At 42.0% G+C, this 14697-nt stretch overlaps 1 long non-coding RNA gene across 1 annotated transcript; it reads left to right on the top strand.

The window, feature by feature from the left end:
* The first annotated feature begins 6099 nt into the window (after window positions 1–6099).
* LOC135319883 (uncharacterized) lies at window positions 6100–10088 on the top strand. The gene is made up of 4 exons (XR_010378878.1): window positions 6100–6200; window positions 6283–6444; window positions 7603–9042; window positions 9956–10088. It is a non-coding gene; the product is annotated as an uncharacterized LOC135319883 (long non-coding RNA).
* The last annotated feature ends 4609 nt before the right edge of the window (window positions 10089–14697 follow it).

The raw sequence follows: 14697 nt of genomic DNA, 5'->3' as shown, positions 1-14697 counted from the left end.
TGCCGTACACTGCTTGTGGGAATGTAAAATGGAGTAGTCATTATGGAAAACATTCTGGCAGTTCTTCAGTTAAACCATATGACCCAGCAATTTCATTCCTAAGTATTTGCCCAAGAGAAATTAAAACATATGCCGATGCGAAATATTGCACCCGAGTGTTCACAGCATCATTATTATAATAGATGAAAAGTGGAAACAGCCCAACGTTCACCAACGAATGAATGGATTCAAAAACATTTGATAAATACGCACGATGGAATAGTACTTAACCATAAAAAATTAAAATGCTGACTCATGCTACAAAACGGATTTACCTTGAAAATAAATCACAGTGTAAAGAAAAGCAAGCCAGCTAAAAAGGAACATACATTGTATAATTTCACTCATCGCCCACCTGGGAAGCTGCAGAGCTCATGGGCAGAGATTCAGGGTTCAGCCCCACCTCCACCTGGGAGCCACAACCAAGGAGCATGGTGACTACAGTGAAGCCCCGCCTTTCCCCTTGTGAGAAGCCGGCAATGGTCTCTAAACAGACTGTTACATTTTCTTCCCACTAAAAGCCCCAGAAATAGTGCGACACAGCATTTTTTCTGCGTAGTCCTTAATAACAGAAACCACTGGAGACCACAAGCTTGTAAGAGGTAAGGACAAATACTGAAGTTATTTATGTAATACATGGATGATTAAATATTTTACATTTCATTAGAGGCATTTTTTTCTATAAGTAAACATTTTAATTTTGACCTGTATGTTTCCATCTGGATATTTTTTGTTGAGATTAGAAAGATCTAGTTGCCCAACCATTATACATTTATATGTTCTAAATATTTAAACAAGGACAAATTGCTTTATTTAAAAGAAAAATACTAGCTAACTTTCTGCTCAAAATCACCCTAAAGGTGAATAAGTAAAACTCTAAAACCTAAATAGTAAATTAGTCAAAACGCAGTCAGAAAAATTTTTCCAGATATCATCTTAATGTATGTATGTCAGTTTTTAATACGATAATTGGCTAATTGCAAAATTATTCATCAACAGAGCACGGTTAAATGAATATCTAAAAATGTAACATTCTGGAGCTAATAAATGGATAGTGCTACTTTCTCGCTCTCTTGTTGGCGAACCCAAGTTCCTGTGCCCAACACACAGTTGAGGCCAAACTGAAACTGAGTTTGGAGGTTTATTGCAAGAGCCAAGCAAGGAGTACAGACTTAACGCTCAAGAGACCTGAACTCCCCATCGTCTTCAGAAAAGAGGCTTAAAAGGCAAATTTTTGTGGGAGGGGTGCAGGATGCAGAACGTTCTTCTGATTGGTTGGTGGTGAGGTAGCAGGTGGTGTTTAAGAAATGTGAATCACTGGCCATCTGGTTCCAACCAGCATGGGGTCTCTGTGCTTATGCTCAGCCTGGAGTTACCACCCTCCACCTGGGTGGGGGCCTGAACTCCTGTAGAAGAACTCAAGGATAAGTATCAGATTTATCACTGCTACGCTGTTTCTTGATTGCTTTTTCTTTGCTTCTGCATTCCTTCATTTCCTTAATCAGTAACTATTGGAATCTGCCCTTTGGAACTCAGGGAGGGCCTGCAAACAAGAAACAAGGGGCATAGAAAGACAGGGTCCTGCTTGGATTCACACTCATTCTTTTGCTTTTTAATGTTTATCAAAAGAAGTCACAGTCCAATGGTTGTATTTAAGGATATTCATTTTTCATTCATTTTTAGTTGTTTACGGACATATCTTTTATAAATTCATTTTAATTTAAAAAAAAACTTTGGAATTAACTATATTAATCTCATTGCAAAATCTTCCAGTTTCTATGTTTATGATTTTTCACATGCCATTTGCGTTACATAAAAGTATTATAACATTTATATTCAATACATCATTTTATGTTTGTAGGTATTTGATGTTCCATACTTACCTTACTCTTATTTCATAACTTAAGATTAAAAATGCAAGTTACCTTCATATGGGCCAGAGAGTACCAAAATAATTTTATACATTTATTTCTTAAAGTTAATAAGTCCTCTTTTAAGAAGAAAATAAGAACATTTTAATGGGCTGCATATTAAAACAAATACTATTCTTAAACCTAAAATATTAAATTGTTGGCAAAAATCAGCCCTTTGACCTAATCCAAACATTGTTTTGCTTTGTGCTATAAAATTGACCAGAATTCAAGGCCCGTGTTTAGAAGTGATTTTTGTTGTTGTTGCAGTAAACAGATAAAGATGTATTTTCTACATGATTCAGACGTCAATGTTTATAATCATACCAGCGATTGAAGTTTCTGTCTCATATATTTCTCTATAGGCCAGGAGTTTCAATCTGTTAATATTTTTGGTCAATGTTTATGACTTTCTGTATGAGCAGAAATGATTTTTTACCCCCCAGAGGCTAGAAAATTTACCATGATGAGTCTCAGGGAATGAGAGTCCTGACTCCCGTTTTCTGCTGGAGAGCACGCCGGCTACACGGACACTGCCAAAGTCCCGCTGTATCATGTAGGTTGTGAGAATGCAATCATGTTTGAGCCTTTGCAGCTGTTTTGAAGCTTTCATTTTTTTTCCAAGAGCATGTGTTTTTGATAGTTCCATTTTAGCTATTAATTTTCTAAACATTTGCTTTCCCAATCTTTTTATTTTATTATTAAGAATATTTAAATTCTTTTTTGGAAGGGGGTAAAGATTCTTTTTTTGTGAGTTTGTTTTGTGTCTTTGGGTAGAACCTACACTTCGCTGTTAAGAGACGATGGACACATGCAAAGATGTAATGATCAATTGCCATGGAGATAAGCGTATCCCCATAGCAACCTGGATCATATATATACTTGTGCAAATTGCTGTGGGAGGGGAAGAAAAATATTGTACACATATGTGTATGTATTTAAGTTTTTCAAAGGCTGAAGAAGAGTAACTCATTATCGCCTAATTAGTAAGAATTATCTCACCAGTTCATTGAAGGAATAGATCCACAGTCACCTTGCCAAGTCTGGTGTCTTCCTGTGACTAACACACTCTCATTCCATGTATACGGTAAATTCATTCTTCTCTTGGTGATCCGCTTATGGGTTCATAAACAGTATTTCACTTACTTGAACAATGGGTGAGCTTAATTAATATTAATGGTAGTAAACCTGCAGGGCACCCAGAACACTGTAGGAAAAGAGAAGCCGATGAGGAATAGGCATTTAATTTACTAAGATGAAACATAGTCAGGGACAGTGACGTTGGTAAACGTACACTAAAAGCAATCAAACTTCCAATTACATTTAATTTTTTTCTATTATGCTGGTCAAATAATTAGAGTTCTTTAAGAAATACAGAAGTGGTAGATTTTATGATGGTTCACAATTAATAAGTGCCTCCTTCCCTGTAAGAAGATTGACTAAACATACTTACTTTCATGTGACTTCACCGCAGAGAAACTCGCGTCCCGCCACTTTGACTTCTTATGTAAACAGTTGTTGAGCAATTCCATTTAAACTTTGCATGCTCCATTTGAATATTTCCTTTTACTTTAGCATCTTTATCAAATGCTGCCTCCCTGGGCCAATCATCTCTGTCCAGATTATCGCAGTGGCCTCTGTGCTGGCCACCTATTTCCACTCTTACTGTTCGTCTTCTTTTCCTTTCTCAGCTCAGCAGCTGGAGTGATCTTTAAAAATGTCACTTTCCTGTTCCACGTCATTCAGTGGTGTCCAACTGATCTCAGAGTAGAGGCCCTGTTACATCCCTCACGCTTTCTTTCTACTCACAAGTGAAGCCTTTGAAATTCCACCCCAGCTCCACAACCTCCTTGCCTGCAGACTCCATCAGCTTTCAGAAAAAAAAAAACTTATTACCAAGTTGTCCTCGGCTCACATGGAAAAAGGCTTCCAAAATAAATCCCTCTTGACTCTTCTGGGAAGTGTGGCTTTGCCAAAAAATAAAGATGGGAAATATTTATTTATAATCAAAGAGACGATCTCTATGGTTCCAAATGTAAAAGACAGTTATCCAGATACCAGGAACCCTTCTCTTCTGTTCTGTTTCCACTTCAACTGGTGCAACTAACATCCAATAAGAGACAATATAATACAATTCTGATGCCAATCACCCTCACAGAGTTAGTGTCTGACTGACTACCTACAGATCTCACTGTTCTTGCCACCCCACAGGTTTGATAATTCACTAGAAAAACTCACACAACACACTGAAAGTGCAATACTTAAGATTAGGGCATAGAAAGGAAATATGCAGGAAAGGGCCGGGGAGGGTTCCAGACACAGAGTTTCTGCGCCGTCTCCCAGACTCACCCTCGCGGCACACTCGTCTTTACAAACCAGGGGAATGTGTTCACCAGTTAGGAAGCTCTATTAAGCTTCGGGGTCCAGAGTTCTTACTGAAGTTTTATTAGTAGGCATCGTTGGTTGAATCATTGGCCGCAGAATTAAACTCAATCCCCAGCACACGCCTCTCCCTTCCCCAGAGGTCCAGCTGTTGAAATCCTCAACCCTCTAATCACATTCTTGGTTTTTCTGGTGACCAACTTCCTACCAGAAACTGTCCGGGGACCTAGCATGAGTCACCTCATTGCCATAAAAAAGAAGCTTTTCACTCAGCAGGTTGCTAGAGTTTTTGAAGTCCTGAGTCTTTGTGGGACAAAACCCAGCCTATTCTTTATCATACTGTACCCTCCCAGCACGCATGCTCTGTTTCCCTGCCTCACCAAGACCAGGGCAGCCACCTCGTGTTGGCATTTCCTGACTGCTTATCAGTCCAACCTGAATTTCTTGACCCCTGTCCAACAGCTTCATTAGCCGAAGTTACTTACGTTCTAATAACGTAACTTCTGAATTCACCAGGACCAGATACTGCGTGCATATTTGTAAACTAGAACCCACAGCCGCTTCTAACGTTACTAATATCAGCGGTCTATTTTTCATCAGTCAAGTTTTGTTCCAGGTTTTCCATCCAATCCTGCCACATTACAGCAAATTATAAAAAACAACTTGATCCGTTTCCTCCTCCCAGTCGTGCTGCCAGGAACCCTGGGGTCCTGGATGTGTTAAAAAGACAATGAGTGTGACAGAACGTCAGAATTCAGGGTTCTGTTGATCACACGACAGCTTGGACACGGAAGCCAGGCACTATCCCGTTCACTTCTCTCAGAGAGGATGAATGGGAACGATGCCCGTTCCTCCGCGTTCAGGGCCCGGCTGCGGTGTTTCCATGGCAACCTGTAACCGGGGACCAGGAGGGGTCTCTGATGTTATCTCCTAGGAGCGTTTTCTCATCCTTGGACATCCCAAATAAGCCATGCATAATTTCGAAAATCCTAAAATGCCTTGACTGTACATGATAAGTAGGAAAAACAGCCTTGTTTTTGTGCAGTGATCTGCAACCTCGTGCACCCGGTGGCCACGACTGAGCGAAGGCGAACGTTCTCCTAGGGCTGAACGGCAGTGTCCCCAACGTCTTGCTAGCGATGAAGAATTATATACAATTCATTTAAAAAAATATACGGACTTTGGAGAAGGGCTCCACTTAAAGAAGTAGTGTCAAGTAACTAGCAGAGAAAAAAGGAGAATTGGCTTCAAGTTCTTCTGGCTTATGGAGTTTATTCCAAACCTATGGGGCAGACGCCCTCTCTTAGTTAATGGTAGGCCAGTCTAGCGTCAGCATATTTTTAGCTTACTAATATTCTTAAATCCACTGGTCCCTGAACATTCTTGACTAAGCATTCCTGACACATTAATTAACACGGTGGGCAAGAGAACGAAGACCTCTGAGTGATTTTAGAATGAGGTCCAATGACTCCAAAGAGAAAGGTAAAAACCGCTCTAGCTTCCTGTGTTTTGCCTTAAAGGCTTCCGATATGCTTTGGGTTGAATCCATGATAATGCGGCTTGTTTTACTATTTTTTTAAAAAGATGCTTTAAATGACACCGTAGAACAAACTGATGCCTGAGGACAATGTGCCTTGTTTTTGTTTGTTTGTTTGTTTTCCCTGTGGTTTCACTCACCTCATGTATACACGGTCACATGTAGGGTTCTGCTTCCTCTGCTTTAGAAGCAAATGAAAGGTCCCGTTCTATAACAAAACCATTTGTAATGCTGAGTATTTGTTCCTTGAATAGGGAAGATTTCATTTCATGATGCGCAACTCTCTCCTGCGGCTGACACTGCACTTTCGTTGTAAGGGCAGCTTGAGAATGGTGAGTTGGTTTATTCGACAGGAATAACTCATTTAGATTATCCAGGTCTCTTTGAGATGACTCTTGTGCTCATTTTCCACAGTGTGTGCCTTTAGTGAACAATGACTGCTGAGAGTACGCAGACTGTGATTGCCCAAATTGCAAAAGTGAAGACTCAGCGGTGACCAGTGCAGACTGACTTAGGATCATAAGCCCCAGCTTCTGCCGTATCTAAGAAGAATAATTTCAGTTACAAAGGCAAAAGGTATTAGAAGAAATCTGTCACCCAGAATCCTTTGTGTGAGAGAATCAAATTGCCACCAAAGCCATGAAAAAAGCAGATGGAGGGACCATGAAATACTTTAAGAGAAAAAAATTAGCTTTATAGGTGGCAGAAAGCATAGTAGAAACACATAAGGACCTAAAGACTTAGAAGCACTTATAAAGAGAAAGTTTCAACTCTTAGAAATGACAGTAGAATTGAGTCAAGGAGGTAAACAGATTTATCCATAAGAGCATTTCTGGTGACTCGGGCTAGGAGAGGGCTGGAAAGGCGGAAAGGCATGCAGAGGGAGTGTCCAGTGACAGGGGCTTTGCAGGGATGCTGGGGGGCGGAGGTCGGGGGAGGACGTAGGGAGAGTATGAAGGGAGAGAACCGGGGGGTGGGGTGCAGAGGAATATGCATGGGCATTCGTTGGAATCTAGAGAGATTTTAGAGAGAAGAAAAAGAGAAGGGCTGAGAGAAAACATTGCACAAAACGTTGCCGAGGGAGCCCACATCCACAACACTCAAAGGCCTTCTCAGAACAGAGAAAGTGATTCGTAGGAAACAACTGTGAATTTGCACAACACTCAGAGAACAACCAACATGCACTGAGCGGCCACTAGGCGGTGAGCACTGTGCCAAGTTCTGGGCCTGCACGGCATCATTCACCCGTCGCAGAAAATCTGTGTGTCCTGAAATCTTTATTTATTTCCTGGAAGAAAGGAGCCATTGACCAACTTTGAGTCTTAAAGCTGCCTTGCATGACCTCTTTTGCAAGACCGTATTTGTGAAAGCAGGGCACAGTCCAGAGAAAAAGGAGTTTCTGAAATCCTTTATTCCATCTTTTGGCACAAAACAGAGGTAGCCCTGGCTAGCATAGCTATAGAACATTACAAAGGTGGGGAAGAGGGTCCTTTCCGGACTGGACGGATCTGGGGGAAGCTTAAACCTTTGGTTCCACTGGACTGAAGGAGAAGAAAGGGGATTTAGGTCAGACACACATGAGTTACACTTCTAAACTTGCCCAGAAGGATGGACGTAGGGGCGAGGGGAGAAATAATTAGCTCTTTGAGGAACCTGAGGACTTTGAGAGCTATTGGTAAACTTTCTGGCCTCTAATGGAGGATCCACAAACTTTTATTTCCCTCAACACTACAGGGTGACCGCGCAGCAGCACTGGCAAAAAGCTAGAAGGGTAAACGCAAAGCCAGCCTGCATCCCTGTGCACTGGGAGCCGTGAAGAAGGGACCCAGAATGGCCCACGTGGCCAGAAAAGGAGACCCAGAAGTAAGAGAAAGCCTGTGGACCAGCGGAGGCAAGGGATTTAAAAAAGTGTGTGTGCAAGTTCCGAGGACTCTGAGTCCAGGGGTGACTGGCCAGGATTAAGGATCCTAGCAGTGCCTGTCAGAATATCAGCTGCCCCAAAGCCGGGCTTTATTCTTCTGTCTTCGCCCGGGAGATCCCAGCTCAGGACGAGCCTAGGCCAGGCACTCCAGAGCGGGGCCCAGCAAGTCTGCGGAGGACGTGGTGTTAACACAAACATCTTACGCCTCCCGCTGTGGCTTCGAAGCCACAGGCCCTCCCTGAACACCTAGTCAAGGCCTTGGAGGAGGAGTCAGAGAGGCAGGGGAGGAACGCAGAAGGGGAAGAGACGGCATTGCTTCCAAAAGTGGCTCAGATCTTACAGGAAGAGACTGATTACGTTCCCTGATGAATGTAAACTTACCAGAATGTGAACTGGCGACTGAAATGAACGCGCAGCCTGAAAGTTGAGAGTTATGTTTTATTTGGCGGGAGGACTCCAGCCGGGATGACGGCCTCTCAGGTCGCTCTCAGGGACTGCTCCCAAGAGGTGGGGGAGGAGCCAGGATATACAGGAGCTTTACAGCAAAGACTTATTCTTATTAAAATAACAATCGAAGTTTTATCTTCACTATAATTTGTTAGTTAGCTTAGTGTGTTGTTTAATTTTAAATTCTTGTGTTAAGTAAATACTTTATTTCCTTGTTTTTTCCAATGTAAATCTTCAATTATTCAAACAGTCTTTCTTGTAGAAAACGAGTGATGACCCGGAGCCCGCATTACCACAGTGAAAAGTGTGATCCAGATTTGCAGCCACTCCAGTCAAATAAGAGCTCAAATTTATCTTTCAGAGGACATTTGTTGATTGCCCTGTTCTTTGCCTTCTGTGACAGTGTCCAGAATTTTACAACAATATGGTTTGAAATTGGAAATGACCCTGGTCCTTGTGCCCAAGGACCGTGGACCCTCCCAGGCCCGTCTCCTCCCTGGGAGGTTTGTTAGAAAGACCAGGATGGTGCAGACCGGGACTGGTCATAAAACAGTCTTTGTAAAGATACGTAATCAGATATGATGTATTTATCTTTCTAAAAAGCTTGCAAGCATTTCACCAAAGCGTAACATTTTTCACCTGAACAGTAAAACATGTTTTCGTAAATATTTTCGCGGTCACTTGGCACTGCGCGAAAGCTGAGACAAGGGTTCAGAGCCCTGGCAACATGGTCTGTTACATTTTGCTCTGCTTTCTGCTTTATCTTAGAGGCGAAGAGTTGAAGCCAGCTAGAAGAGTTGCAGGGGGTAAGTATTTCCGTTTTTACTAGTTACTGTCTTGTCATTGGTGAAAAAAAAAATTGTGTTGAGGATTTATACTTTGGAAATACTCAGCCACTCCAAGAATATATTTCAACTGGTGGTCATTTTCAATTATTCTTTTATGAGAATTTTGGGATATATTTGTTAATAGTTTTCTATTATTTGTTTGTTCTAGTAAGTGGCCACTTTGCAACTCTGCTACTAAAAGCTTGCTTTTCTGCATTTGTTGGGATAGCCCAAATCTATCCAGGGCTCCTGTCTGCAGAATTCGCCACCGATCTCACTGGAATTGTCCCAGAGTGGCCACTTTATTTAGAAATCTACCTCTAGCAAGTACAAGCTGGGTTCCTACACACACACTTTTACTTTCGTTCTTAAAATCATTCCCAGCACTGAAATCTGCCCTCGCCTGACTGTCTCATGTGGTTTTATCTCCGGTCCCAGGGTCACTAATAATAGGAATAAATTGGAAATTCCATCTGCATACACCCTGCCATGTTTATTTTTCACAAATCAAGAATCCAAGCAATGTTTGCATCCATCCCGCAATTCTTTCTCTGCTATTATGTCCTGAATAGGTTTTTTCAAGTTTTCTCTCCCATGGATGCTAACTGTTACTGAATTGAATGGGTGATACGAATACTTCCCCATAGACGAATATGTCTTTGATTTTTAAATAACAATAAACGGGTGCAAATCGTGATGTTGATTGTGTACACGGCCATCTTTTATTCCCCCCCCCCCCAAGGAGTGCTACCAGTTAAATGAAGTGAGACAGTCCAGTGCTAACCTGGGTGATTTCAGGCCCATATGTGTCTACACAGCCTGAGGAGTAGAGCTAAGATAAACATTTCGCAAGTAAAACTACCATCTGCTTTTATTGCCCTTTGATTTTCAGTAAAGCCTCTAAGATGTAACTGTGGGAACAGACACACTGATGACTTCTCTCTTCCACGTACGAAAAAGATCGCAAACAGAACGAAAATGCTCCCATTTTGTACCCTTTTCCCCATGATGTCCTGAACAATAAAGCAGCTAAATGCTCTGTAAATCCCCGTCTTTGTAACAACTGCAAATCACTTCTTAACGTGCATTTGACCCCGGGAAACCAGCAGACACTCCCTTGCGAGCTGACGCTGAGTAACAGAACAACTTCTCGTGTTGAAGCAGCAGCTTGCAGACAGCACGGCGGCTAATTAAATCTTAGTGATTATCACAGGAAACCCAGTCCGTGTCAGGCCTCTTTTCTGACATGTACGGGGCAATTTTTTTTTCCTCGTTTTTACTTCCTTCTCCAATTAAAATCAGTAGGCTTGGGTATATTTGTATTGAAATAATTTTATGTATGCATACAGACAAAATTCAGTTCAGCAAAGTTTCCAATGTAATCTCCCTTATTCGTTTTCCATTGCTGTGCAACAGATTACCACAAACTTAGTGACTTGAAATAGCACTTCTCATGAGTCCCCAGGTTCCCTGGGCCGGGCGTCTGGGTGCATCAGAGCTGGTCCTCTGGTCTGGATCTCACCAGGGTGAGATCAAGGTGCTGACCAAGCCTCAGTCTCATCCATTTCAATACTACAGCCACCAACAAAATGAGCTCACACACATGTAGCCCCTACACATAGTGACAACCAAGAGTGATTTACCCCTGCAGATACACAGTTGTGCCAGACAAGCTTAACATTCTGGAAAACATGATTCGTCCAGACCAACGGATCCTTCTAAACCTACAGAAATCTGTGGACACAAACTATTATGGACACACAGCCTAACTTCAGATATAATCGTGTCTCACACACACTGGTGAGCTCAACGCATGGACAACATCATGCACAGTGACAACTCCAGACACACTAAACTCTTTGAGCATCTTCATTTCCTGGTGAGACTCACCCAAGCATAATCTAAGAATTACATGCTCACAGTAACTGAGGTAGGGATAAGGAAGCCAAACTGGAAGTTCCTCCAGGTCACATCAGATTAATTGATGAATTCCTCTATGTTTTGTCATGTGAAGCACTTAAGTATGCCTCCTCAGGGCAGCCGTCTTCATTCTGCTACTGCAGGCAATGATGTGTGAGTAATTAACGGTCATAGAAAAACCATCTATTACTAATCTATAAATGTGACACTGGTAGCTTATGAATACTCAGGTTTTATAAATATCAGGTTTCATAAATATGTAATATTTACAAATATTATTTATACATTTTAAATATATATTTATAGAAATATAAATACAAATTTGAACTTTGGTTTAATGTTTTCTTTTAAAATTATCATTGCATTTCCATGAACCATTGGCGTCAGCCACCAATTTTGAATTTAATAAGATGCATAAAGTTTTGAGAGGAAAAGTTTTTCTAAGAATCTCCTTGTCCTTCTCAAGCCTGCAATTACGTGTAGATATCTATAAACTGCTTTCTTCAGAATTCAATTATTGGAATAATTTTTTTTTCTAGGAATATTGAGTTTACGATAGAACAAATAACTAAACTGTATTAAGAGTTCATTAAGCTGTCCTGGAAGGAATATGTCACGAAAAGTAAATTTTGCCTTTATTTGCAATAAAAGGTTTTCCCTCAGTGTTCCAGACTTTGTAAATATATAATAAGGACCTTGCTCTAGGGTCAGCTTGTCTCCCCTAATTCAGCATCACTGCTCAAGTCTTTAAAAGGCATGCCAGGAAATAAAGCCTTCATGTGGTTAACATTTCCTTCTTTTCTGCCATTTTCTGGCCACAAGTGCTGAAGACTTTCCGCCGCACTTGGTGAGCTGGTTCTCTCAGTAATGTTTTGGTTCTAAGTCTGCTCGTGCTTTCCCTGGAGCAGCTGTAGGACCGCCCACTGCCCAGCTCAAATGATGGAATGTCTGTCGGTGTTTCTGCTTTGCCTGCAAGCTTTCTGTCTCTGCTCACACCTGTGTGTGAAACACCCAGGTGAGTATTTCAGGTGGGCTTCCCCACAGCGTCGCACCCTCCTGATTCCGCGGATTAATTTTGCAGGGAGCCTGTGACAGGATCAGAGTCGATGAGTCTTCGTGAGACTTGTACTGCAGGAATGAAGAAAGGTAGGCTCTGTTGCCATCAGATCTGAACTTGAGAGGATGGGAACCCAGGGTTGCTGCAGATGACCATGTGAAATCTGAGAATAAAGGCAACAAAACAGAAGGCAGAGTCCTACTGGAAAGATGTTTCTGAGTGCAGCTCTCCCCGAATCAGGCCCCAAACTTGGACTCTTCTGTTACAGCAGACACTGAATTCTCTTTCTCTTTTCTTCTAGTCGAGTTGGGTTTTCCACCGATAGCAGGAAGTTTTCTAAGTAACACATTACTGCTGCAGACCAAACGCTGCAGCGGCGATGAGAGTATGGAATCAAAGCCCTTAGCCTGGCCTGAAGACTCAAGGAGCAGACGTTACCCACAAGAAGCAGTATCTACGCTGAGACGTGGAAGGTGTGTGGGAGTGAGCCAGGCCGAAGGAAGGAGCAGGCTCAGGCAGCATGTCTCTAACTAGATACAGAGCTTGTATGAACGGTACTGTCAACATCTAGGGGACCAGTAGAAGGGGGAGACGCAGAGAAGGAGAGATTGCAGAAGAAGATTTCGTCAGCCATGTCTTGACCTAAGTTACTGGCCATTGGCAAAGTATTTTTTTAATTAATTAATTTTAATTAATTTAATTTTTAATTAAAAAATTAACACAAGTCGAATTTCAGACACCACGGTAGCTGCTGCTGGCGAACTCCTCCAAGTCCCCAGGAGAGAAACGGAGCACATTTATTTATTTTCTGTTACATAAGAGAGGCTAACTGATCATCGCCCAGAAAAACATAAAACGATATACGAGTATGACGGCCCAAGAGAATGGCAGGAGCTTTGCTCTATGTCATACAGCAGATCAATGAAGTCCCAAGAGGGTTTTAAAAAGTGGCAGTCATAAGCATTACAGAGCTTAGAAAGGTGGACTGTCGGGGGAAAGCAAGTCAAGCTCTTGTATTAAGCAGGGAGGCGGCCTTGATGGATCAAAGCCCACTTGATCGGGTTTGGGGTCGCAGGGCGTGAATAATCTATTGTCATAACAAGGAGGTTCAGGAGGTTTGGAAGGTCGCACACCACGGTGATGATATGTGAAACGGAGGTGCAAAACTCAGGGGCAGTATCGGGGGTCAGAGTTCAGAGGTGAATAACCACTCTCCAGGAGGTCCACGTGGTGAATGGCAGAAGACGGCTTCTCATCAACGACAGGGACGGTGGTTTGTGTTAAATCCCCACAATGAGAGGCAGAGGCTGCTGAGGTACCACCAAGTCACGTTCGGTCTGGAAACCGGCAGGGCCCAGCCGATGGGGGGGGAATATCAAGCCAGCTCAGCTTCGGGGAGGTCTGGCAGCTCCGGCAAAGACGAGGTAGGGCAACTAAACGGTAGCTGAAGATCCAATGGCGTGCCCTCAGGAGCAGCCGCATCCAGCCACGATGATTCCTCTTGCGGGCAGAGTTCATTTAGAAGGTAATAGTCCACTATGTGACGTCTTTCCCATTTACTACTGATATTATGGAAAAGGCAGTATCTTATGGTGAAAAGAACTATGAATCTTAAATTCTGGCTTGGCCACCAACTAGCCTTTTCCTCTTGAGCGAGTTACCGTTTTTCTGCCCCCTAATAAAATAAGAAACTCTACTACATCAGGATTTTATGATGCCACAAAGCAGTCAGACTTACCCAGAAGAAGAGACAAGAGGAAATCCAGACTTCATTTTAAAAAATCATGAAGTCAAAGGACACCAAACCTTATCCGAGTCTACGGGACTGAAGAACAGACCAGCGTGGGAAGAAAGGCACAGCACGCTATTATATTCAAACATAATGTGCTAGGAAACAAAGTGTGTGTTACCGTGTCTCAGTGCTCCCTTCCCCTTTCACTCTGACTAGAAACCAAGACGGCACAGCCATGGTGACTGTCACCATTGCACGTAACCGAGACTGCACACGTGCAACACTGAGGAAAATGGCAAACAAAATTCTTTCCAGGCAATTATTGTCAAGGAGGACTTTCAAGCCAGCATTTCCACAAATTCTAGAACTCTAAGCAAGTGTTTTGTGTATAATGTGGAACTTTTCTTTTCCTTAAGTCTGGAAATTATTGTTTTGTATGAATGCGTGATTTCCACCGGGACTCTGAGAACAGAATGGTCCAGTTTTATTGTCTCTTCATTTTTGCATGAAACCACACTCAATAAACATATATCAATCTGAATAAGAACAGTAAATAGCAATTACGCCCACATCTTTCTCCCGAGGCCAACATAGAAAATGGAATAAATTGCCTAACAATCTGCAAATCATAACGAGGTATTAAATTTTTATATTGCTTTTGGGAAATAATGAACTTTGTTTCCGAGTCTTTAATGACAAGAAATTATTTCTTAATGATGAATTGATAAATCAAATCTTGGCAAGATTTTTTTAAGCCATTGTTGATAGCTGGTGAGTAGTAAAACTACTGCGTGGCACAACATTGAAATCCAAATTAATTCATCCCAGGAACTGGACAACTGATTAATAAAACACAGCATTATTTCCTACTGTCTCAGATTCACTGACAAAGTTATGATTTTTTGAGGTCACTCATTATAGTCAG

The sequence above is a fragment of the Camelus dromedarius genome, chromosome 33, assembly GCF_036321535.1.
Source record: "Camelus dromedarius isolate mCamDro1 chromosome 33, mCamDro1.pat, whole genome shotgun sequence".
Taxonomy (NCBI): Eukaryota; Metazoa; Chordata; class Mammalia; order Artiodactyla; family Camelidae; genus Camelus; species Camelus dromedarius.
Note: the sequence above shows the minus strand (reverse complement) of the source record. Positions and strands in the feature narration are given on the sequence as shown.